The 26,583-nt window shown below is 47.9% G+C and overlaps 1 protein-coding gene across 14 annotated transcripts in view; it reads left to right on the top strand.

The window, feature by feature from the left end:
* The first annotated feature begins 22,709 nt into the window (after nucleotides 1–22,709).
* The window catches only part of RCBTB1 (RCC1 and BTB domain containing protein 1), a 46,427-nt gene continuing 42,553 nt past the window's right edge, over nucleotides 22,710–26,583 (top strand). For 4 of the 14 annotated variants that reach the window (XM_008273852.5, XM_008273850.5, XM_089304181.1 and 1 more), the window contains exons 1-2: nucleotides 22,710–22,858; nucleotides 23,130–23,375. The gene's annotated coding sequence lies outside the window, so the exon portion shown is untranslated. Of the gene's footprint in view, nucleotides 22,859–23,129; nucleotides 23,376–23,413; nucleotides 23,896–24,031; nucleotides 24,184–26,583 lie in introns of those variants that run through there. The other 10 variants (XM_089304188.1, XM_089304186.1, XM_089304189.1 and 7 more) reach the window with 6 other exon arrangements.

Raw genomic sequence — 26,583 nt, 5'->3', positions numbered from 1 at the left:
TAGAGTTATAGACAGTGAGAGGGAGAGACAGAGAGAAAATCTTCCATCTTCTGGTTCACTCTCCAGATGGCTGCAACGGCCGGAGCTGTGCTCATCCGAAACCAGGAGCCAGGAGCCTCTTCTGGATCTCACACATGAGTGCAGGGGCCCAAAGACTTGGGTCGTCTTCTACTGCTTCCCCAGGCCATAGCATAGAGCTGGATTGGAAGAGGAGCAGCCGGGACTAGAACCGGCACCCATATCGGGTGCTGGCGCTGCAGACCAATGTCACAGGCGCAGGATCAACCTACTGCGCCACCGTGCCGGCCCCTCTATCATTTTCTCAACTTGCAATTCCCAAGGTAATAACTTATTTCCAAGGACTGCATATCTTTAAAGATCACATTTTATTCATTTGTATTTTCAGGCTATCCATAAAAAATTCAAAAGGCACCAAAGGAAGGCCCAAGCTCCCCTCACCTGTCCCCTGCCATCCCCACCCTGTCCCCCAGCCATCATGTCCTTTATAGGGAAATGGTCAGCGTCACTAATTTCTTAGATGTTTTTCTAGAGATATTCTATGCATGTACGAGGCTGCTTCAAAAAGTCTGGAAAAATGGAATTAAAAGCTGTTTATTTTGCTGCTTGATGTGAAAGGGAGTGGAAGTTGTGAAAATCACAATGAAGCTGTCTACGTAGAAATCCAAGGGCTTCTAGGCGGACAAGTTTAACAATCTCGTGCATGTTCTAACTCCTGCTTTCAACTGATTGTTCTTTTGTTGTGATGGGTTTTCATATAATCCGATCTTCAATAAACAGCAGCATTGATTTTCTTAAAAAAGATGTTTATTGTGGTGCCAAAAAATCCATGCTTTTTTCCCCATGAAGTCCCTTGTAAGCGAGTGGGGTACTTTTTGTGGGGGTTGGGAGTTTTTTGGTTTTTTGTTTGGTGGTTGTTGTTAGTTTTCCCTTTTTGCCCAATGGTCCACACTTTAAGGAATGTTGTCTCTTCAGGGAGTCTTCTCTCAATCCAGAGTTCTCAGCGCTGGGAGAGAGAAGGGAGGAGTGGCAGCCTACCCTCCGCAGCTTCCCAGTAATCAAGTCGGGCAAGGGGCTGGTGGAGCACGTCCAAGTTATCTTCTGGTCTGGGGTGTGCCAGTGAGACTCAGCGACCCTACGCCGCCTTCCTGAATTTGACGTGGTTGCCCCAGGTGTAATGTATTGGTGGGTGAGAGCCCCCAGATGTGGATGAGCGTGGGCAGGGACACAGGCTGACTTATGTCCTGAGGCCAGCGGTTCTTAGTGAGGACTCTGCAAGTCGAGCACCCCTGGTCCTGTGTGTATCAGTTTTGCTGGAAATACAGTATTTTGTCAAACTTTGTTTTAAATATTTGTCAAACAAATTGATAGGAATACTACTATAGTTTTAATGGTTTTTATGACTATTGTAAAATTTACTTTATGTGGGTGAAGTTGAACATGTTTTCATTTGATTATTCTATATAGCCCTTGCCTATTTTTCTGCCCAGCTGTGATCTTTTTACTTTTTATTTGTTGAACTTTTTATTTAGTAGAGCCATTAAATCTTTGGCCATAATGTAAAATAAAAATATCTTACCTCAAAAAATAATAAGTATATTAAGTTGGAAAAAAAAATCTGATTAGGGTATACTGAGTGGCCAGGTGTTCAGGGCTGTTGAATATCCTGTAATGCCTAGTTTAATTCTGTACAAGACAGAATTTTTCTTGGGTTGAATTCAACTTCTAAAAAGTTTTATTTATTTATCTGAGAAGCACAGAAAGAGAGAGCCTATTTGCAAATCTACTCCTCAGATGCCCACAATGGCCAGAAACAGAAGTCAAGAATGCAATCCCCGTCTCCCATGTGGGTGGCAGGAACCCAATTATTGAGCCATCACTGCTGCCTCCCAGCCTCTGCATTGGCAGGAAGCTGGAGTCAGGAGCTGGAGCCAGGAGTCCAACCCAAGTGCTCCAGTGTGAGGCATGGTTATCTTAACTGCTAGGCCAAATGCCAACTCCCTGAGTTCAACTTTTGAATGTCCCAGACATTTATGTAGCTTTCTAAAAAGTCTGTTATTTAAAAGGCTCTAGAACCTAATTTTTTGCATTTGATTCTCACATACACTATGCTTCATAGAAAAAGAACTACGTGTGAATTGAAAGCTTGTGCTTTGTTTAGTGCTTTCCTGCGAGCTGTCAGAAAATCCTAGCAAAGCAGTGCTTTGGTCAGGAGCATGGCATTTGCTACCAAGAGGCACTGCCCGCAGGTAAGGTGCTGTGCTCCAGTAGATTCTATTGCACTAGTGAGACTGTGCCCAAGCACTTATGTATGGGAAAATACCTTACTAAAAATTATCTTCCTTTTCCTTATTCCTCTTGTTACGGTTACTGCATTATACTTAACTTCTTTCGTGGTTGTGTAGGCAGGTAGATTCTATTATTTACGGTTTTCCTTTCTAGATTCTAAAAATGGACATTGTAAAATATTTGTGTATAGAAAAGAGGTGACTTGCTCCATTTTGGGAGAAGAGGACGACAATTTTGGGTGGAAGAAACTGATCCATAAGGGAGTGGAAGTGGTGGGATGACGAGGGGAGACCCCAGCGGGCTCACTGTCTTGCCCCCTGCTTCTGCAGGGCAGCATGTGGTGGTCTCCTTCCCACGTGGAGCCTGCTGCTACCTGGGGAACACAGTACTGTCTCGCCAGTGCGTGTGCTGGCAGCAAAGGAGTGGACCAAGGAGCAGATGTGAAAAAACCCAAGTCCGCCACCAGGAAGAACTCCATGATGGACCAGGAGTTTTACATATGAAGATCTAAGTTAGTCCTGGGATACAGCAGACAATAACTGGAAAGATATTTTAAAGAGCATATAAACATATGTATATATTTATTTTATTTTTCATTTGCTTTTAAAAAACATTTATTTATTTGAAAGGCATAGTTACACAGAGAGAGAAACAGTGAGAAAGATCTTCCATCGCCTGGTTTACTCCCCAGTGGCCTCCATCCACTGGTTCACTCCCTAAATGGCCACAGTGGCCATAGTTGGACTGGTCCAAAATCAGGAGTCAGGAGCTTCTTCCAGGTCTCCCACGTTGGTGCAGGGGCCCAGGTACTTGGCCATCTTCTACTGCTTTCCCAGGTGCATTGGCAGAGAGCTGGATTGGAAGTGGAGCAGCCAGGACATGAACCAGCACCCATATGGGATGCCAGCACTGCAGATGTTGGCTCTACCTGCTGTGCCACAGTGCCAGCCTGCATTTACTTTTTTTTTTAATAAAAAGATTTATCTATTTATTTGAAAGGCAGAATTACAGAAAGGCAGAGAAAGAGAGAGGTCTTCCATTTGCTGATTCACTCCCCAGATGGCCACAACAGCCAGAGCTGTGCCAATCCAAAGCCAGGACCCAGGAGACCCTTCTGGGTCTCCCACATGGGTGCAGGGGCCCAAAGACTTGGGTCATCTTCTACTGCCTTCCCAGGCCATAGCAGAGAGCTGGATCGGAAGTGGAGCTGCCGGGACTTGAACCGGTGCCCATATGGGATATCAGGATATCAGCACTGCAGGCGGCAGCTTTACCCTCTATACCGCAGCACCAGCCCCCACCCCCTTTGCCTTTTTATTTATTTATTTATTTTTTTGACAGGCAGAGTTATACAGTGAGAGAGAGAGAGACAGAGAGAAAGGTCTTTCTTCTGTTAGTTCACTCCCCAAATGGCCGCTACGGCCCGTGCGCAGCGCCGATCCTAAGCCAGGAGCCAGGTGCTTCCTCCTGGTCTCCCATGGGGTGCAGAGACCAAGCACTTGGGCCATCCTCCACTGCCCTCCCGGGCCACAGCAGAGAGCTGGACTGGAGAGGAGCAACCGGGACAGAACTGGCGCCCCAACCGGAACTAGAACCTGGGGTGCTGGCACCACAGGTGGAGGATTAGCCTAGTAAGCCGTGGCACTGGCCTCCCCATTTGCTTTTTAAACATATATCTGTGGTCTCTGTGAGCCCTTCCATGCTTTTCCTAGGTGATAGTCTTTGTGAAAAACTGCTGATTGTTACTCAACACAGAACCGTGAAGAACAGAAATTGGAGGATGTCTTTCTGGTCCTCTGACCACAAATAAGGCTTCCATAATAGAGGGGGTGTGGATAGGAAGTGTTCTGTGAGAAGCAGCTGTCCAGCAGAGGCAAGGCAAGCTTCTTCTCGGGGCTCTCTCAGTCCCAGGGATCGATGCTCTTCGCTGGCTGTCTTCCTGGTGGCTCCCTCCCACCTCCTGTGCTGTGTGTCCTGGGCACACGGGCCCGGCTTGGTTGCCTTCTCAGCTGTGTCTTTGCTGCCCACAGCACTCTCAGTTCTGCCTGGACTATTTTGAAATCCACCCAGTCACCTCGGTGCCCCTCATGTGCCACATGGTTAGCTTTTTCACTTTTTCTCCTCTTTCCTCCCTTTTTTATAAAATTTAATTTTTTTTCAGAAGCACGTAGAGCACTTCCATGTGCTGGTTCACTCCCCGAGTCGCCCGGAAGCCCAGGCTGGAGTCAGGAGCCAGGAACTTGGTCCAGGTCACTCTGGTGGGAGGCAGGGAGCCAATCACTTGAAGCACCACCGCTGCCTGCCAGGGTCTGCGTTAGCAGGAAGCTGAAGTCTGGAGCTGGAGCCGGGAGTGGAGCTCAGGTACTCCGATATAGGATGCCGGCCTCTTAACCAGCCTCTTACCCACCATGCTAAATGCCTACCTCTTTCCTCCCTTTTCTGGTCAGAGTTTCTTCAGCAACCCACAGCTCCCATATTTCCTGTGTTCTACTGCACTTATTTAACAATCAGTTTGCCAGTCATAACACAGCCAATTTATAGGTGTGTTCCACATGGTTATAACCACAGTGTACATACACTCTCATAGTCTGATTTGTTTCATTGAAGTTTATGTAAAAAGTTATATTGCCTTCTATCTACAGTCTCCAGATCGGCTTCATAATTATTTCATCAATGGGAAATAGTATGATTTACTTCTCAAGTCTGCAAAGAATAGTCCCGAGTTAGAGATTTTGTGAATAACGGTTTTCTCTTCATTTGGGTTGTTTCCATAGCCTGATTTACTGCAGTGGGGATTTGTGGGACATAAGAAATCGACTCTTTAGGGCTTGCTAAGATTTTTCAATAGGTCATTGTGTTGACTACAAATTCTGATGTCAATGGTTTATTATTTTTTTAAAGATTTATTTATTTATTTGAAAGTCAGAGTTATACAGAGGGAGAAGGAGAGGCAGAAAGAGACAGAGAGGTCTCCCATCTGCTGGTTCACTCCCCAAATGGCCTCAATGGCTGGAGCTGGGCCAGGCTGAAGCCAGGAGCCAGGAGCTTCTTCTGGGCTTCCCACATGGGTGCAGGGGCCTAAGCACTTGGGCCATCTTTTGCTGCTTCTGCAATCTTCTCAGGCTCATTAACAGGGAGCTGAATTAGAAGTGGAGCAGCCGGCCAGCGCCACGGCTCACTAGGCTAATCCTCCGCCTTGCGGCGCCGGCACACCGGGTTCTAGTCCCGGTTGGGGCGCCGGATTCTGTCCCGGTTGCCCCTCTTCCAGGCCAGCTCTCTGCTGTGGCCAGGGAGTGCAGTGGAGGATGGCCCAGGTGCTTGGGCCCTGCACCCCATGGGAGACCAGGAAAAGCACCTGGCTCCTGGCTCCTGCCATCGGATTAGCGCAGCGCGCTGGCCACGGCGGCCATTGGAGGGTGAACCAATGGCAAAGGAAGACCTTTCTCTCTCTCTCTCTCTCTCTCACTGTCCACTCTGCCTGTCAAAAAAAAAAAAAAAAAAAAAAAAAAAAGTGGAGCAGCCAGAATTCGAACCAGTGTCCCTTTGGGATGCTGACACTGCAGGCAGAGGCTTGAGCTTCTAAAACACAGCGCCAGCACCTGGAATAAGTAATCTCTAAAGAGCAGATATTCGGGGCTGGCGCTGTGGTGTGGCGGGTTAACGCCCTGACCTGAAGCGCCGGCATTCTATATGGGCAGCAGTTCGAGACTCACTTCCAATCCAGCTCTTTGCTGTGGCCTGGGAAAGCAATGGAGGATGGCCGAAGTCCTTGGGCCCCTGTACCTGCATGAGAGACCCAGAGGAGGCTTGGCACAGCTCCGGCTGTTGGGGAGTGAACCATCAGATGAAGGACCTCTTTCTCTCTCTCTCTCTGCCTCTCCTTATTCTGTGTAACTCTGACTTTCAAATAAATAAATCTTTAATCAAAAATAAAGAACTTAATGAAATTTTTATTGAGCAGCTAAGCACAATACTGTTTAGTCTATCAAGTTATTTTAAAAATGCTCAAAATGGATTTGCATATTATATGAATGGGGGAGAGCAATCTTATTGTATATGAAAAATGGGACATCATGTAACAGATTTAGATACAGGATACAATATAAACAGATTACAGACTCTTTTAAAATGTCTTTATTTTGCTTTACAAATTGTACTTTGAGTTATTATCACATTAAGTGGGTTGTGAGTGTTATACATTTACAGCACTGTTCATCTTCCAGAACTTTCCTGCTGTTTCTATTTCCTGTTTTATTGGTGGTGCCATTTTTTTCTACTTATTTTTTTATTTATTTGGTTCACACCCTAAATGCCAGGGCTGGGCCAGGCCAAAGCCAAAAACTCAATCTGGGTCTTGCACATCATGGCAAGTACTTGAACAATAGACATTTTACCTCTAAAAGCAGCATGATGAACACTACCCTTAAGCCTGATTTAGCATTACCTCACCTATGCCTCCCAGGGTGCACATGAGCAGAAAGTGGGAATGAGGAGCGGAGCTAGGACTTGAACCCAGGCACTCTGATGGAAGAGCGGGCGTCCCAGGCAGCGTCTCCACTGCTGCCCCTCACATGTGCCCCAGTGCTGTTTCCTTATAACTCAGCAGGGACTGTGGCAGAGCTGGGGAAAGTGGCTGTGCCTGTGTGTTTTTACTGTCTCTCTCCATCTGAACAGAGCTGTTATCTGGCAGTTCATCTGCCTCTACAGAAGTGTATCGGGAAGAGGAAAGAGCAGGAGATGATTCACTTTCTGGAACCCCGTGAGAGCGATCTGGACAACGTTAGCTTTGCCCCGAAGCAGCTTCAGCTTCTGGTTTTTCAGTTTTCCCAGGAAGTTTCCCCCACACAAAGCGGGAAAAGAAACAGCGGCCTGAGACTTTCTCCGAAAACCAGCGGGAAGGATCACAGGGAGCCTAGACGAGTCACGGGGATGAGCTCCAGGCCTGCCCCAACGCAGGAGCTGAGCACCGCGAGTTTTTGGTGTTTTTCTCCCACGGTTGTTTCCATATCCAGGGGAGGGCCTCAGCAGCGGCTGCTGTTCAATCACCCACACTTCCCGAGCTGCAGGGTGTATTTTCAGTTGGCAGGAGGAAGAAAAACAAACCCCAAACACCCCACGTTGATTCAGAAGGAGGTTGGAAGGTCACTTAGTAGTTAGACATTCAGATCAACACTTGAGATTGTGCTGTGTTGCCCAGACAAGTTGCTGGTAGCCTGCGCACCAACAAGCCGGGGGTGTCACTCAATTCTCTACTTTGAAAAAAATGTTATGTGATGATGCATGCATACGTCAATACATTTGTATTAATCTGTTTCTGGTTTTATATTGGAATGCCTAAGACTGGGTACCTTACTTTAAAAAAAAAAAAAAAAAAGAGGCTTATTCAGCTTTCAGTATTGGAGGCTGAAAGTGCAGACAGCTTGGCACCGGCTCTGGTCAGGATCCCTGACTATACGCATCATGGCAATGGTGTCATGGTGGGAAGGCAAGTGCCAGGAGAGGCCACACGGTGAGTCAGAAAACTAGATGGCGACTGTTGCTCTTTTTTTGTGAAGATTTATTTATTTATTTGTTTATTTGAAAGGCAGAGTTACACAGAGAGAGGAGAGGCGGAGAGAGAGAGAGAGGTCTTCCATCCGCTGGTTCACTCCCCAGTTGGCTCCAATGGCCGGAGCTGCACTGATCTGAAGCCAGGAGCCAGGAGCTTCTTCCGGGTCTCCCATGTAGGTGCAGGGGCCCAAAGACCTGGGTCTTCTTCCACTGCTTTCCCAGGCTATAGCAGGGAGCTGGATTGGAAGGGGAGCAGCCAGGATCTGAACAAGTGCCCATATGGGATGCCGGCACTGCAGGCGGCGGCTCTACCCCCTATGCCTCAGTGCCAGCCCCTATAGAACACTTCTAAGATTTTTATCAGTCCTTAGAACATTCAGTTTGCACCTGAAGAGCTAACTCACGAGTAAGGATCAGCATGCTGGGGCCCTTCCTTCCCTCCACTGACTGGTTGAAGAAATCCAGGCATTAAATATGACAATGCCTTCCTGATTTCCACTTGGGCTACTCCTGTGACATCTATTCCTTGTAGAGCACTTGGCCATGCCTATGACTGAATTGGTGTTGGCTTTTAATGTTTTTCCTGACTTCAGGGTTAAGTGTGAAAGGCATCTTCAAATGGACAGGTAGGATTGGGTACAACAGGTGTTTCCCACCTTCTTTCAAGTCATCACCTTACATTAAAATTTTCCTTCCTCCAGCTGTCCATTTGCTCGTGTCCTCCATCTTATTTCTTCTGGCTCTATGTCCAAGTTTTCCTGACTCAGAGGTAAATAAATCTTCCCACTTTTTTTCCTCCCACCCCATGGCCTCTTCTGGAATTTGATCCCAGTCTATCAGTGGTTAACACCATTGGCATCTGTACTCACCTCTCCTCCAGAGCCGTGGAGGGCCACAATATCAACTTTGCTGAGATTATACTTTTCTTTTTTTGTTTGTTTGTTTTGTTTTAAACAAAATCATCTATTAGGACTTTTGCTTTTTTCTGCATTACTTTGCTACCTAAAATTTTTACCTCAGCAGTTCCTTTTACTATCTGCATTTTGGTGTTTGTTGCACTATGTATCACTTTTCTTTTTGACCCACCGCGCCGACCAACTTGCTTTTTACTCCAAAAGAGAGGCGATGCCCTGCGCCCAGCGGCTGCACCGTGGCGTCCGCAGGGGTCTCTGCGGCCATTGCGTCTGCGCCCCCCTCCTTCGTCCCGTGGACAGACAGGAGGCGGGGGCTCCTGCTTCCCGCCCACACATCCCTAAAAAGATCGGCGCTTCCCACAACGCTCCCGGGAATTCCAGAGCTGCACTGTGTCCTGCATTACTGTCCAAATTCGTTTCTCTCTCCCAACCTCCCTGAGAGCTAAGATTTTTATTCCCATTTATGGGTGTAGAAACGGAGGTGAGATTCAGGATCTTGCCCCAACCTAGAATTTTTAATTCTCAGATAGTCCATTGTTTTGTGAGCGACTGTTTTCTTACAAACACATGTGAAAAGTGAAAACTGAGCAGCAAATGCAGACGTGACTGGGAAGGGAAAGAATGACCGTGCTGCTGTTAGAAGGGCTCCCGGGGAAGGTGAGCTGAGAGGTGGGCGTCTCTGGTCGGGGTTCGGCTTCCTTGGCGTGGAGGTGGAAATCTTAGGCAGGGGAGACGTGAAGTAATTTGGGCAACTCGGGAACCCTTAGTGTGGGCTGCGTGGTGATCCTGCCACGGGAGCAGGGCCAGTGGGAAGGGACTGGGCTGCATGCTCCACTACAAAGCTCAGCTCCACTGTCTTCAGTGGGCAAATCAGAATACTTGATGAGGTGACGAGAGGGTTCGCTGCGCGTCTGGGCTATGGACCACGGAGGGCGTGGTTTCTCCTCGGTCCTCTCTCTGAAGTCAGCGCAGGATGCTTCCATTTGTACCAGGTGCTCTCCACATGGGATGTGCGTCCTCTTTTGAAATACTCTGAATCTCCACCCATGTTAGATCCTCTGGTTCTGGATCCCAAGATTTTCTCTTTCTTGGTTCACTGGGTCGTTTTGGTGAGCATATCTTTAGAAGCTTCTAGGATACATGGAAAGCTTTTGTTGTTGTTGTTGTTGAGATGTTGACTCACTGAAATGCCTTTATTTCACTTTTACATTGGATGGGCTGGCCACGAAATTCTAGGAGACTGTCCTGCACCATCCCCCAAAGAATATTATACCATATAAGCTTATGCATGTACTTGTGGCTCCTAGAAACCACAACCCACATGGCGTTCTTGACCTTGGCCCATACCCATGGGAAGATGTGGAAGCCGGGGGGGTGGGGGGGAGAGGTGGTGAGGAAGCTGGAGTGTAAGGAAGCTTGGGTTTCCATTGGTACTTCTTTTTTTCAATTTATGTATAGTCACTGGATGAAATAGATGCTCACATATAAATTAGGTGGAAATAATGTTTTATACAATATGTGGGTTTATACCTGTGAATGCTTCAGCCACAAAAAAGGATGATATAATGTTTATTTTTCATCTTAGAGCATTAAGAAACTATCCCTCCTTTAATCGCTTACCCCCGTGCTATCAGGTGACTTCTAATCTTATGTGAAACAGATATTTTAGAATTTGCAGTAGTAGAAAAAAAGTAGTGATAGGACCAATGATAAGGCAAGACATTTATTTATTTGTTTATTTAAATGTTAGACTTCCAGAGAGAGATAGGCAGAGACAGAGAGAGATCTTCCATCCCCTGGTTCACTCTCCAGCTAGCCACAATAGCCAGGGGTAGGCCATGCCAAAGCCAGGAGCCAGGAACTTAATCCAGGTCTCCCATGTGGGTGGCAGGAGCCCAAGCACTTGGTCCATCTTCCCCTGCTTTTCCCAGGTGCATTAGCAGGGAACTGGATCTGGAGTGGAGCAGCAGGGACACAAACCAGAGCCCATATGGGATGCTGGTGCCGCAGGTAGTGACTTTACCCACTACACCACAGTGCCAGCCAAGGCAGGACATTTAAAAACTGCATCAGGATATGAGCTCTGCTGCCCACATCCCCCATCAGTGGGTGCATAGGGTAGAAGCAGCAGCAACCTCAGAGTTCCACCCAGCCACCTGCTACATCTATTGCCTCTAAAACAACTTCCGGTGTCATTCTTGTTTGATAAATGCAGAGAGAGGGCTGGGCAGTGTCCGCCTGGTGTGTTTGAACATACTAAGCTTATAGACTGTTAAAGCCCTAGGAAATGGTGAGCCATGTCTGTCCTGAGTTCTGGTTTCCTTTACCAAGGGTGATTGTCCATTATTGAACAGTCATTCATGCTACCTCTTTGAGTGACTGGGAATGTTGCCTTTCTTCTTGGGCTTGCTGATTAGCTTTTGAGTTGACAAAGCTACATCCTACTCACTGCTCAGTGTGTTTCCTTAGAACAAGCACCAAAGTACTGCTCTATGAATGGGACTGGTCCCACCGTAAACCTTGGTCACTCCAGTGCAGTAATTCCAGACCCGGATGAAGAGCTGAATCTTGAAATTATATATATACTACTTAAGCCTATAGACTGTGTACCAAAGCTGGGTATGCATTTCTTTCTTTTGTTTTTAATTTCTTTTTTTTTTTCTTTTTAAAGATTTATTTATTTGAAAGTCAGAGTTACACGGAGAGAGAAGGAGAGGCAGAAAGAGAGAAGTCTTCCTTCCATTGGTTCACTCCCCAGTTGGCTGCAACAGCCAGAGCTACGCTGAAGCCAAGAGCTTCTTCTGGGTCTCCTACGTGGGGGCAGGGTCCCAAGGACTTGGGCCATTCTCTACTGCTTTCCCAGGCCATAGCAGAGAGCTGGATCGGAAGTGGAGCAGCCGGGACTTGAACTGGTGCCCATATGGGATGCTGGCACTGCAGGCAGTGGCTTTACCTGCTATGCCGCAGCAGCCGGCCCCAGGTATGCATTTCTTATTAGGTCGGTAAATAAACTGGAGGCAACAAAACAAATGGGAAGGAACCATTTAAGGGATGCTAGGTTCTGGCCCCACCACATGGTGGCAGGCTTACTCTGTGTAGTACTTCCTTCCAGGTCTCAAGATAAGACCAAGGAAATCAAATTTCAAGAAACAAATTCTTGCATTTAACTACATTAAGCCATATTATTTAGGAAGTTAACTTTTTGAAAGGATGACATAAGTTGTTAGGTTGTCAAGGTTATGTTTTCTTTAGGAAATGTTATTTCCACTGCAATGATTTGACCTGCACTAGAATATTCTGCCTCTGGATCTCAATTTCCTCATCTCTACAATGATGAGTGGGGGGGCCAGTGTTGTGGCACAGAGGGTTAAGCTGCCACCTTTGATGCCAGCATCCCATATTGCGAGTGAAGGTTCAAGTCTTGGTTGCTCCACTTCCCAGCCAGCTGCCCGATAATGAGCCAGGGAAATCAGCAGAAGATGACCCAGTACTCAGGCTCCTGCCACCCACGGCGGAGACCCGAATGGGCTACTGGCTTTGGCCTGGCCCAGTCCTCACTGTTGTGACCACTTGGGTAGTGAACCAGTGGGTGAAAGATCTCGCTCTTTCTCCCTCCCTCTCTCTCGCTGCTGCTCTGCCTTTCAAATAAATAAATAAGTCTTTTTAAAATTGAAATAAAATTGTGAATTTGGACTGCTTACAGTTCTAAAATCATCATACCTCTCACACAACTAAGAAAGACCTAAGTATTTTGTAATAAAAAGAGTGTTAGTCGGCCGGCGCCGCGGCTCACTAGGCTAATCCTCTGCCTTGCGGCGCCGGCACACCGGGTTCTAGTCCAGGTCAGGGCGCCGGATTCTGTCCCGGTTGCCCCTCTTCCAGGCCAGCTCTGCTGTGGCCAGGGAGTGCAGTGGAGGATGGCCTGAGTACTTGGGCCCTGCACCCGCATGGGAGACCAGGATAAGTACCTGGCTCCTGCCATCGGATCAGCGCGGTGTGCCGGCCGCAGCGCGCCGACCACGGCTGCCACTGGAGGGTGAAACAACGGCAAAGGAAGACCTTTCTCTCTGTCTCTCTCTCTCACTGTCCACTCTGCCTGTCAAAAAATAAAAAAATAAAAATAAAAAAATAAAAATAAAAAAGAGTGTTAGTCATATTGCTATGAGATTTATAAAGAATCTGCTTTCTAGAGTTAGACTGACCTGGTTTGAGTTTGAATTCTTCCCTTTATTAACTGTGTGGTTTTATGTACAGTACTCACCATATCAAAAATCTTAATTTCCTCATCTGTAAAAGAGTATAAACTATAGTGTATATATATATACACATATATATATGTACTTATGGTGCTTACGTTTCTTTGTTATGATTTATTGTTGCCTTATTCATTTTATAAAAAACAGAAACCCAGACACACATATGCTCCCCTCCCCCCACCCACACACCCACCCACTACCATTAGGGTGAGGCCTCACACCTGTCTTAGTGTAGTTCAAGCCATGTCCTGAAGTTGGCTATATGATTTGTTTCTATACAACTTCTAGATACTTCTCTCCCCTCAAAAGTTTATACCTTAGCTATCCAAACAGCTGCAATGCGTGCATGATGATATTTTTCTTGCCTGTGTCGTAGCACAAATACCACGAGCATAACAGGGAGCAACCACAGCAGCAAAGGATGCGCGTGATAAGCAGAATGTCTGTTTGCTCTAACAAGGAACTGGCTGCTTGTTGTAACTCGCACCTCCTGGACCGAATCGGCTTGCAGGGATCCTGGCACACACAGCCCTACGGCTGGTGGAACGGGCCTACTGATGGCCTGGACCTGTTCCTAGAAGGCTCACGTCTCCCACACCCTTTGTTAGTAACTGTAGACTAGACTAACTGCAGGACAGGCCAGATTTAGATTCTGCTATGCCAAAGCACCAGCCCCTCCACTGCCTCTTGATGATGAGAATCAAATACCCTATCCAAGATTCTGGTCTCTCCTGTGGGTCCTCAGCATGAGTGGACCGAAGTGCCTGGATGGTGATGTCACTCAAAATTCACTGAAGATTGTTGCTGCATTCCTGGTATAAATGTTCCCCCTTGGGGAGCCAACAGCTTCGAACCTGTGGCCTACAATTGTGAGGATGAACACAGAAAATTCCCAAGTGGTTCCCTGGGATTGATCATGCATGGGGACACTGCTGCCTCCTCCCCTGGATCTTGCTCCTGGGCATCCTCTTGTTGGGGTCACCCCAGCCTGGAGTGGTGATTGATTTAGGGCATTGCTGCATGCTAGAGGGGAGCACTTTATCCTCACAGGGGGACCTCTTCAAGCCGGCACTTCAGCCAAGCTTTCAACAGGCTCTTCCATGCCCATGGTGCCAATAGCTTCTGTGTGGTGTACTCTCTGACAGGTACAGCGTATTCCATGGTCATGGGCTTGCTGCTCCATCCTGTTTGCTATGACATAGGTTCCTTGGTCTGAGAACATGTGCAATGTGGTGTTGGAAGATCAAATACAACAAAAGTCGTTGGATAGCCACGGTGGCTGATATTCTGCAGGCAGGAAGGCAAACCCATAAAAAGGATATCTGCCTATTTCTGTCGCAAAGTGTCGTTCCCCCTCTTCGTGGAGGAACGACACAGGACCCTGCGCTGTTCTTTTGTCTGCTCGGCCCTTCCCGGGTTTGCTGCTGGTTCTTCCCGGGTTGGCTACCGTTCCTTCCACCTCCGTGGAAGGGCGGTTCCCCCTAGCCACTTTCCCCACTTCCACGGGGGAGCGGCACACCGCCGGCCGGCTCTCTTGGGGGCTGCACAGGTGTTCCCTCAGATGTTCCCCTTAGATGTTCCTGGTGCATGCCGTCTCTCTCCTCCTTTATAGTCCTCTTCCACCAATCCCAACTCTGCTACCCACACGCCGAGTACGCTGCTCTCCTCCATTCAGGAGCAGGTCCTACAGTTTATTGGTTGAACTGGAGGCAGCTGTGTAGAAGCTGTTTCTCCCTTCTCAGCGCCATATTGTGGGAGAGCAGATGCATAGAATAAGTCTTAATTCCAGTAACTTAGTCTAGTCCGAGTTGCTCCCCACACAAAGAATGGCTTCCCCTTCCAGTGTAGAAAGAGTCCAATATAGTCAACTTGCCACCAAGTGACTACTGGTATCTTCAAGGGACAGCGCTATCCTGAGTCTCAACAATGGTTTCTGATGGTGGTAGTGGAACATTTACTATTTATTTATTTATTTTTAAGATTTGGTTTATTTATTTGAAAGGCAGAGTTTCAGAGAGAGGAAGAGACAGAGATAGAAAGATCTTCATCTGCTGGTTCCCTCCCCCAGATAGCTGCAACATCCAGGGTTGGGCCAGGTTGAAGCCAGGAACCAAGAGCTTCATCCAGGTCTCCCAAGTGGGGACAGAGAAGGGTGGGCGTGTGGCACAGTGGGTTAAGCTGCCATTTGGGATGTCCGTAGTATTGCAAATCGGAGTGCTATGCCACTTCTGCACTTGATCCTAGCCAAAAGGCTAGAAGCGGTTGGCTATGCCACTTCTGATCCAGCTCTCTGTTAATGTACCTGTGAAGCGACAGATGATGGTCCAAACGCTTGGGTCCCTGCCACCCATGTGGGAGACTCAGAGTTCCTGGCCCCAGGTTTCAGGCTAGCCCAGCCCAGGCTGGGAAGTGAACCAATGGATGGAAAATTCTTTCTTTCTCTCTCTCCCCCACCCTGCCTTTTAAATAAATACATAATTAAATCTTAAAGACAGAGAGGGATGGAAGCAAGATTGGGTAGGAAGAGAATGTGAGCTGTGGCCCAGTGACAACCAGGCCTCAGCCAATCCCACAGGGAGTTCTGAAGCTGGGGTGACTGTTCAGAGTCATCCCTTGTTGAGGTGAGGAACACATCGACCAGTCATTTGGTGCAGGCTGCCACTAGGAGGAGTGTGGATAAAAGAACATGACCTCAGTCATGACATCACTGAAGTGGGCTGTCAGTGAACAAGCTGGGGGGACAAATCCTTTAGCCTCAAAAGGAGACCCTGGGTAATACTGCTCAGCACCTGTAGGAGAGCCTGTTACTGTTTTACTCACCAATGTATATCCAGAGCTTCATATATGATAAGTGCCTCACGTATGATAAGCATTCAAAAGACCTTTCTGAATAAATTACTGAAATGTCCTACTTTCTTAGTTTGCAGTATAAAGGTCATATCTCCTCCCATCTTCCAACATTTTATCATGAAAATTTCAAAGTTTAAAGAAGAGCATAGAAGAACCTCCTGGATTTAACAATTGTTAATATTTTGTCTTATTTCCTCTCTTCATTAATTTTTTTAAAGATTTATTTATTTATTTGAAAGTCAGAGGGAGGGGGGAGAGGTCTTCCATCCGTTGGTTCACTCCCCAATTAGCTGCAACAGCTGGAGCTGCGCCGATCCAAAGCCAGCAGCCAGGAGCCAGGAGCTTCCTCTGGATCTCTCACACGGGTGCAGGGGCCCAAGGATTTAGGCCATCTTCCACTGCTTTCCCAGGCCATAGCAGAGAGCCGGATTGGAAGTGGAGCAGCCAGGTCTCAAACCAGCACCCATATGGGATGCAGCGCTTCAGGCCAGGGCGTCAACCTGCTGCACCACCGCGCCGCCCCCCCCTTATTAATTTTTTGATGTGCAATTTGCAGACCTTATTGTATTCTCCTTAAATACTGTGGTGCATACCTCCTAAAAATAAGAACATCCTCAGTATTACCATTATCACAGCTAATGAAAATCACAGTAATCGACCAGCCGTGGCTCTCTTGGCTAATCCTCCACCTGCGGTGCCGGCACCCCGGGTTCTAGTCCCGGTTGGGGCGCCGGTTCTAGTCCCGGTTGCTCCTCTTCCAGGCCAGCTCTCTGCTGTGGCCCGGGAGTGCAGTGAAGGATGGCCCAAGTCCTTGGGTCCTGCACCTGCATGGAAGACCAGGAGGAAGCACCTGGCTCCTGGCTTCGGTTCAGCGTGGCACACTGGCCGCAGCGCACCGGCCATAGCGGCCATTTGGGGGGTGAACCAACGGAAAAAGGAAGACCTTTCTCTCTCTCTCTCTCTCTCACTGTCTAACTCTGCCTGTCAAAAGGAAAAAAAGGATTTATTTATTTATTTATTTGAAAGTCAAAGTTACAGAGGCAGAGAAAGAGATAGATAGAGAGAGAGATCTTCCATCCTCTGGTTCACTGGCTACAATGGCTGGGGCTGGGCCAGGTGGAAGCCAGGAGCCAGGAGCTTCTTCTAGATCTCCCACTTGGGTGGAGGGGCCCAAGGACCTGGGTCATCCTCTGCTGCTTTCCCAGGTCATAACAGAGAGCTAGATTGGAAGTGGAGCAGCAGGGACTAGAACTGGCGCCCATATGGGATGCTAGTGTCACAGGTGGTGGCTTTGCCTGCTACCCATACAATGGCTTCCTTTTATAGGCTTTTGGGAAAATATCTGGAGTCAGGATTCCGTCCAAGGTTCATGCATTACATTTGAATATCGTATTTCTTTTGTGTCTTAACCTCCAACAGCCTCACCCCGTTTCAATAAACTTAGCTTTTTTGAGGAACCAAGGCTAGGAAGGTCTTGTCTGCCATTCTGTATGTGTCTGGCTGTTTCCTCAGAGCCTCACTTGATTTGTGCCTGGTAACCTCACCTCTGATGTCCTGAACCAATGAATCAAGCCACGTCTGAGATCCTACCACCTGCAGCACCACCTGAGTCACTCCAGGAAGTCTTCAGTACAAGCTTGTATCCCCAGAGCTCCACGGACACAGTGCCAGGCGAGTGAGACAGATGGGCCCTGGGCAGCTCTGTGCCTCACTGAGGAAACTTGACCGTGGGCGAAGGCCAGGCCTAGGAGCCGGAAGGCAGGACACCGTCATAGGTGTTCTTTGTGCAACGTGGGGCAGAGCACCAGAGGAAGCACCCAGATGCCTCCGTCAACTTCTCAGCGTTCCCTAGAAAACTGCGCCGAGGGTGGGCGACCGCGGCTGCCAACGAGAAAGGAAACTATGAAGGCAGGGCGATGGCGGACCTGGGCCCTGGTGAAAGAGAGGCGGAAACCTGTATCCTTCTTAAAGGGGAAGCAAAACAGACGAAAAGATCCCAACACACCCAACAGGCCTCTTTCCCACAGTTTCCTGTTCTCTTCTGAGCATTTCCCACCCCCCCAGATCCCAGGAGAACATCTGGGCCTCTGCCCTGGTGATGATGCCCAGAACCTGGGAAAGCGGTGGAATAGCGCTGCTCCCAGGACAAGCAGCTCCAGGGGGAGGCTGCTAAGAGAAAGGACAGACAGGAAAAGAGGGTGGCAGCCCAAGCCAAGGAAAGTCTGCAGCATCCAGATGGGAGCTGTCGCAGCCGAAAAGAGCAAGAAAAGGAGGAGGAGGAGGGTGAAGGAGATAACCTAGTTCTAGTGTAATCTTTTTCCTCGTGTGTAGACATTTAACCCCTGTGAGTACAGCTCACTCCTTTAAAAAAAAATAAAGAAATTTAAACTGTGCTTTTAAACTGTACAGTGTCTTTTTTTTTTTTCTTTTTTTCATACAGCTAACCACACTACCAAATGTTTTTCGATACCTTGTCCTGCTGGTATTTTCTGTGGTCACTAACCTTGCCTGGTACACGGTTGGAGCTGAGCTGATCTGAAGCTAGGAGCCAGGAATTTCTTCAGGGTCTCTCACACCGGTGCAGGGGCCCAAAGACTTGGGCTATCTTCTGCTGCTTTTCCCAGGCACATTAGTAGGGAGCTGGATCAGATGCGGAGCAGCCAGGACTCGAACTGGAGTCGATAGGGGATGCTGGCTCACAGACAGTGGCTTAACCTGCTGTACCACAATGCTGCCCCCAGTTTTTTCGTCTTCTGTCTTTTGTCTCTGATGCTGCTCATACAAAATAATTGTTCTGTTAACTGGGTGCTGCTCTATAAAGGGGAATAAATGGGTGAACAGTTGCATTTGTTTTGTTGTCATTCTGAATGCTTCTAATACAATTTCTTAATTAGAAAATAGAAGTCTTTGGGGCCGGCTCTGTGGGTAAAGCTGCTGCGTGCAGAAGCTCCACTTCTGATCCAGCTCCCTGCTAATGTACCTGGTAAAGCAGTGGAAGATGGCTCAAGTGCTCGGGGCCTTGCACCTGCTTGAGAGACCAGGAGGAAGCTCCTGCCTTCTGGCTTTGGTCTGGCTCAACTCTGGCTGTTGTGGCCATTTGAGGAGTGAACCAGCGAATGGAAGATCTTTCTCTGCTTCTCCTCTCTCTCTCCAACTCTGACTTTCAAATAAACAAATAAATCTTAAACAAAAACAAAAACAAAAACCACAAAATAAAAAAACCTTGGCCCTGTCTGTTGAGGGCATTTGGGGAATAAACCATTGAATGGGGGTTATCTCCTATCTCCCTTTCATGTGAATAAATGATTTTTTTTAAATGCAGATGCGATAAAGACCACTGCTAATGGATAAAAATTAAACATGTCATTGTTGATATGGACAGTGTAAAAATTCCATATTTAAGAAGTTCTTTGGGGCAGGTGTTTGGTGTATTGGTTTGGCTGCTACCTGGGACACAGACACCTTGGGTTCAAGCTTCACTCCCAATTCTAGCTTCTTGCTTATGTGTACCATGGGAGGCAGCAGGTGATGGCTGAAGTAGTTGGGTCCTTGCCACCCACATGGGAGACATGGATTGGGTTTCTGGCTCCTGGCCTCAGCTTGACCCAGTCCTGGCCATTATAGGCATTTGGGAAGTAAACTAGTGAGCAGGAATCTCTCTCAATCTGTCTCTCTCTCTTTCTCTTCGAGACAAAATCAAATAAATAAATTTTAAAAATCTCTTGCCCATGACAAATGTCAAGGACTAGAGGGTCCCGAGTCTCTTTTATACATAGAGGTTAACTTGCATGGGCGTGATCCAGACGGTCATGAGCTAAGGCTTATCTCTTGATGCCACCTGTTCAGCACAGGATCTGTCTCTGTGCAGGTGATGATATGAGTCAGCTGCACGGTCTAATTTAGCCAAGGCTCAGAGATACTTATTTGTTTATTTAATGTGTTTGTAGGATGAGCAAAGGGAATTCATCTAGTTCTTGGGTTGAGAGAAAAAAGGAGTTGGAATAATGACTCCCTCCCCCATTCCCTATTACCTCTTCTCTCCATCTTTTATTCTGTTGTATGCAATGTTTACTGTAAAGGCAGCCGGTGTCACTACAGTAGTTTAATGGATGGTGGAGGTTGTAGAATGCATTGTGACTGATGATATTGATATTTACCTCACTTGGTTAAGCTCATTGAAAATCAAGGTGGAGCCTCTCCCAGACACATTCCGTATGTCATCTTCAGTTTTGAGGCTGTCAGGACAGATTCCCTGCCCGTGTATTATGTAAGCGGGCAAGTGCTCATACACAGTGCTCTCAACGCTCCCCATTTAGCCATCACCAGTCGTGGCCAACCCGGAGAGGGCAGGAGCAGAGGCAAAAAGCTGGAGAGCATCTGTGTGCTCCCATCTGCTTTCATGTTCCCCGAAGAAATAGCACTCAAGTCTTTGAAGAAGTAGTCGAAAATCCTCTTACTCTTTCTTGCTTACCCAATCCCGCTAATTTTCAATGGCCTGTGAAAAACAGGTATATTCCTAAGGGAGCTTCAGAAGATTTTTCTTGGCAAAGTTAGGCCAGCTGAAGGAACTGGGACTGAACTGACTGACCCTGACTTGCCTGAATAACACAGCAGAAAAGCCCCGGGCAGGAAAAGAGAGTGTAAGAAAGAGGCAATTCTACCCCTTCCGCCTTTGCTGAAATGACATTCTGAAGTCCCAAGGAGTGATGGGGATTGTTTTCCTATGTCTGCTTCATCATTTTTTTTTAAATGTGTTTGAGAGTTAGAGTTACAGAGAGAGAGAGGGAAAGACAGAGAGAAAGGTCTTTCATCCATTGGTTCACTCCCAAATGGCCACAATGGCCAGAGCTGGGCCAGTCTGAAGCCAGGAGCTTCTTCTGGGTCTGTCACGTGGGTGCAGGGACCTGAGCACTTGGCCATCTTCTCCTGCTTTCCTAGGCCATAATCAGAGAGCTGGACCAGAAGAGGAGCAGCCAGGACTTGAACTGGCACCCATATGGGATGCAAGTGCCTTAGGCAGATGCTTAGCCTACTACACCAGTGCCAGCCCCATTCTACTTTATCTTAAACTTTACATGGCTCTGTGGGATTCTTGACACAGGCTGTTGACCAGTGTGACCATATGTTGGCATTAGGTGTAGTCCCCTGACCCCCAGGGTGGAAGCAGAGTGTCCAGGTTCTTCTTTAATCTACTATTTTTTTTTTTGACAGGCAGAGTGGACAGTGAGAGAGAGAGAGGGAGAGGGAGAGGGAGAGAGAGAGAAAGGTCTTCCTTTTGCCGTTGGTTCACCCTCCAATGGCCGCTGTGGCCTGGCGCGCTGCGGCCGGCGCATTGCACTGATCTGAAGCCAGGAGCCAGGTACTTATCCTGGTCTCCCATGTGGGTGCAGGGCCCAAGGACTTGGGCCATCCTCCATTGCACTCCCTGGCCACAGCAGAGAGCTGACCTGGAAGAGGGGCAACCAGGACAGAATCCGGTGCCTCGACTGGGACTAGAACCCGGTGTGCCGGCGTCGCAAGGCGGAGGATTAGCCTAATGAGCCATGGCGCCAGCCTTTAATCTACTATTTATAAATTGGAATCCTTTACCCTGTATAAAAAGTTCAAATGCTCCAAAATAAGCTGCTTTGGAACAAGTAATTTTGATTTTTTTAAAGATGATAATCATAGAGTGCTTTGGGGGCTAGAGAAGAAAGGTTAAAAACTCACCTGGCACTTGTCCAGGTAAATTTCAGAGGAAGAGCCCACAATTTGTCCGATAGAAAGTTACTCAACCCAATAAACACAAATACCATTAAATATATCACTTTGTCAAGTGTATCGAAATTTTTTAGGCTGCCTTTGTCCCAGAGGTAAATAAAGTCACCACATCCAGCAATTCAGGTTGAATTACTATTCCCTGAAAAATAAGTTTCATGACTTACTTCCTTTGAGCACAGGGTTCTCTTCTGCAAGTCTGTGCCTCTCCCTCCCTCTACTACTTATCCTCCAACTTCAGCTGTCCAGGAAGCTTTTTCCCAACTCCTAGTTTATGGGCTTCCTCTGTGTTTCCTTACATCTTGTATCATGAGACTTCTTTACCCTGTCCTGGAATAATGAACCAGACTATACATTCCTTAAGGTTAGCAACTTCTGGAATGAGCAAAAATGTGTCCCATTTACCTTTTTATTCCCCAAGATGCTTCACATATGATATCTGACACATAATGAACATTGAATGCTCAGGAAATATATGATCACTCAAGCCTCATGCCCTTCCACATTTTACAGAGATTCTTTTGTCAGGTTATAGGAAAAAAAAACCTGATTCCAATTCTTTGAGCAAAATAGTCCTCTTTCAGTGAACTCACCAAACTGCTACTTTGGCTGAGCCACTTGATTCAAAGGATATTGAGGATCTATAACATGCTAGGGACAGTACCAAGCTGAGAGAGCCCTTATAAAAAAGAGTTCATCATCCAGGAGAGAAGATGGCAATGGACAATCAGTTCTCAAGGAAACGTACAGCACATTCGGGAAATGTGAAATTTACCTATCGGAATATGTGCTGTGTTCAAGAGATCCAGGAAGAAGTTGCAGCTGACACTGAATTTACCTAACGACTCGAAGCTGCTGAATTTGGGTGGCAGATGCAGGAAGAGACTACAAGGATGAGTAGGTGGTGTTTGACCTGGATTTTGAAAGATGAGTAGGAGCCTGATGTGTACTTTGGGGGTTGCTGTGAGGTGAACAAGATTTGGTTGCTAACTCATGCACATGTTTGAGCCCCAAAGTCACAAGTTTATGGGACTCAGAGGGTGGGAACAATCCAACTGTGGTGTTTGGGAGGAGGGCCTAGTGGGAGGTCCTTAGGTCTCTGGGTGGAGTGCCCTGAGATGATTATAAAAACCTGCTTCTGGCCATGTGCTGCAAGCTCCTGCCACTGCATCCTCACCAGACAGCTCAAGCCTGCCTTGTCTTGGAGAGCAAACTTTTTAAACCGTGAGTTGAAAACAAAAAACAAAAACACTTTCCTTCATGGGTAGCTTTTCTTAGCTATGTGTTAAGTGACAAAAAAAAAAAAAAATCTAGAACAGGTGTTGCTAAAGAATAACGGAGCTCCACAGTGAAGGGGTAAATACAGATTTTATTCAGAAACTATTGCGATAGAAGGAGAGAGCAGAAAATACAATCCACACAACTGGGCTCCATTTCCAAACTGTAATCCTGTCTCAATGAAATCTGCTTTCACCTCTTTCCTGTCTTGGCTCAGGTTTTAAGGAATTTATTGATTCCGGACGTTTCAGATGGAGGCAAAAGACTGAAAAAACACGAAGAATAAAGTGATTTAGGGGAAAAGGAAGACTCCAAAGAAAGTTATCACGAAAACCAGCGCCTAGAGAAACTGCGCAAGGGGCAGGTGAAGAAAAGCTGGTTTCTTTTAATCAGGAAGCTGTTCGGTGACGCTTAGAGAACGAAGAGTTTTTCCTGGTTGTTCACGGGAGTTTATCTGGGAAAGGTAAATCTGAACACGGTTGCATGCAGTGCTTTGCCAGGAGTGTGGACTTCAGCCTGCAGTGCCACCTGGGAGTGCTGCGATCGGGATGGTGTTTTACAAAGATGACTGCGCTCTCCGTGCGAGCTTCAGGCAGCAGCCCCTCTCCTGGCCTCAGTTTACGCACTTGTATTCGTAATAAGAAATAACTTGCCTCAGATGGCCTCTCGGGTCCCTTCTGACCTTGGCAGCCTGCTTCCCAGGTACCTCTATCTTCCCTGCCCCTGGCTTTGGTGTTTCCAATCCGAACCGGGTAGGGAGGCAGAGGCAGGTTTCCAGGTGAAACAAATGTCTCCCTTGTGCGGCCATTTATCCCAGGCAGCGCCTCAGGGCCAAAGGCCCATCTAGTTGCGGGGGAAGGGTTTTCCCCGCTGGCTTTTCCGTCCCGGGTTTCCCTGGAGCAGGAGGCCGGTCCTCCCCACTGCGAAGCCACCCGGCGAGGAAGGACAGAGGCTCGCCCCTCGCGCTGGAGAGACAAAACCAAGTGAGGCCAGGCAGCAGCCACCGCGGGACACCCTGCGAATGCTTGCAGGGCCTCGGGCAGTCCCAGGGTCCAAGGTGCAGGGGTTCAGGGCCGGGGCCTGGCAAGCGCCCAGGGTCACGTGAAGCCGCTCGGCCACGTGACCGGCGGGCCCGGCGCCCTCACGCTCCGCCTCCGGCTCCTCCCCCTCCGTCGCTCGCTCCCGCTCGTGCGGCTGGCGGAGCTCGGGAGATCCCCACGGCGCTCCCCGCGGCCCGGCCGGACGGCGCGGCGGCGGCGGCGGCCTCGCAGGTAGCGTATGAGCGCGGCGTAGAGCCCACGGAGGTCGCGTCTGCCCCTTTCCCTCCCCGCGGGCCGGGCCAGGCCGGGCGCGCTCCGTTACTCCGCGCCCTCGCCGCCTCCCGGGCCCGCGGGCGCTGCGTCCGGGGCGGGGGGCGCTGGCACCTCAGCTCCCGTGTCCTGCGCGGAGGAGGATAGAGGGGAGGGTGGGGAGAGGAGGAAAAGTTTTCCTGGCTGCCTGTCCTTTGGCAGCACAGACGCCGGCCGTTGTGCCCGTAGCCTAAGTCTCGCTGCTGTGGGCGCCGTTGTGCCGGGAGAGACCTCGCCTCGGGCACTGCCCATCCTCCCTCGGCCCTTGCCGAAAACTTGGCATCGGCTCCTTCACCTCCCCGCGGTAGGAGTGCCACAGACCGTGTTCTTGACTGCGTGCCTTTCCCCACGCGCGGAATCCACAGAGGGGACTGGGGACCTTTATCCAGGAGTGCGGTGACCTGAGTTAGCGACGCTTCCCCTGTCCTGCCTCGGATCCACTCCATTTTATTTAAGATGCCCATTGGGGCGCGCTCTGCCCTGGCTCTGCTCGGGGCTTTTTGTTTATCCGCAGACAGGATAGAGCCATCTGCTCCAGAACTCTCTGCAGCTGGGGCATACCGTCTTACAAAGCAATCTTGTAATGATGGTCTTGCAGAATCAGATTCAGGGTCTCACGTGCCTTTTTTCTTTCTTTTTTTGGTGGGGGGTGGATTAAAGGCCTTAGAGGGTGAAAGCTGAGTTTCTGAAATTGCTGTGTGTTGTGGGCGCACATCCTCAAAATGCCCGAGCGTGCAGGGATCGCGCCGGGAGGGATGGAAAACGGATGGAACCCTGACAGCCGGTTCCTAGCGGCTTTAAACTTTACGAGCATGCGTTTGAAGGGAGCACTGGGTGAGTTTCACCCCTCTGAACTGCGTTGGGGCTGGAATCACTGTATTCAGATGCTATTAACGTAGCAGTTCATCTGTGGGATGGGTTTTAATCCATTAATCCACCTGGTGAAGACCGGTCTATTGTTAATGCTGCTAGACAAGTCCCTTTCTTCTACCCTTTAGTCTGTTTCTTTCGAGGAGAGAATCTTTAAAAGGGGTTTCTTATGCAAGATTTTTTTTTTCTTTATTTGTGTATTCCAAATGATTAGCTTCTGGAACTTCAGAAAACGAAAGGCCATAAAAGTTGAAGTTGTCAAGCTTTTAGCTTTGAGGAATCGTCTACGTTTTTAATAAGAGTGCCTGTATGCTGCAGCAAGCACTTGGCCCCGCTTAATAGTCAGGAGCTGGGAAGCTTGGAAGCTGTCTCCCTTTATCTGAGTCATTGTGGGGAAGATGAAACTGAAAGGAAGTGAAGGGCTTTGATGATGATGATATTCCTTCTTTGTGTGCTGCAGGAAACAGTAAGTGATGCATAGGAAGTAAGGTTTGGGCTCCCAGGAGCGTGGAGTCCAAGCAACGCTTTAGAACACATTTTCATACATTCTGTGATTTTAAAAAAATCTAAAGTGTTGCATGTTGTATTCGTGTTAAGGAAAGCACTAGAGAGGTGCGATGTTGGTTACATTTAAATAAAATAAATTTCCTAGAGAAAGTTTATCAAATAATTCTCTAAATCGATTATGTATTTGACCACAATATATACTTAATACAAAACATTTCCAAGTATGCTTAGTCTACAGAATAGACGTAATTAAATATTTTTGCAGAGAATGGAACAACATTTCGAACATATAGAAATATTGTGCATAACCTGGGATTATATTATCTGAATGTGACAGTTAATATTTTGGGGTGTAAGTACTTCTCCTATACAAATTTGTTGGGTTCCTGAGTTCTGATAGTGAGATTTCAGATTGTGAGTGATAATACGATAACCGAATCTAGTTCAGAAGAGTCAGTAGCAAGAGTTTTGGTGGTGAAGCATTTTCCAAATCTGTTTGATTCTTGAATGTATACAGTTTGGATAGAGTATATAGTTTAAGTAGCTAAGAATACTTCTATATTTTGGACTGCTAGATACTTTTTTTAAAAAATATTTATTTATTTGAAAAAGAGAGAGGCAAAGAAAGGTCTTTCATCTGCTGGTTCACTCCCCAGATGGCCACAATGGCTGGAGCTGAGCTGATTTGGAGCTAGGAGCCTCTTCTGGGTCTCTCACATGGGTGCAAGGGCCGAGGACTTGGGCCATCTTCTGCTGCTTTCCCAGGAGCATTAGTCAGGAGCTGGATCTAAAGTGAAGCAGCCAGGACTGGAACCTGGTACCCAGAAGGGATGCTGGCACTGTAGGCCAGGGCTTTAACCCGCTTTGCCACAGTGCCAGCCCCTAGATTTTTTTTAATTAATTAATTTATTTGAAAGGCAGAGTTACAGAGAGGCAGAGAGAGAG

The sequence above is a fragment of the Oryctolagus cuniculus genome, chromosome 9, assembly GCF_051225735.1.
Source record: "Oryctolagus cuniculus isolate XC-2025 breed Fujian yellow rabbit chromosome 9, ASM5122573v1, whole genome shotgun sequence".
Classification (NCBI taxonomy): Eukaryota; Metazoa; Chordata; class Mammalia; order Lagomorpha; family Leporidae; genus Oryctolagus; species Oryctolagus cuniculus.
Note: the sequence above shows the minus strand (reverse complement) of the source record. Positions and strands in the feature narration are given on the sequence as shown.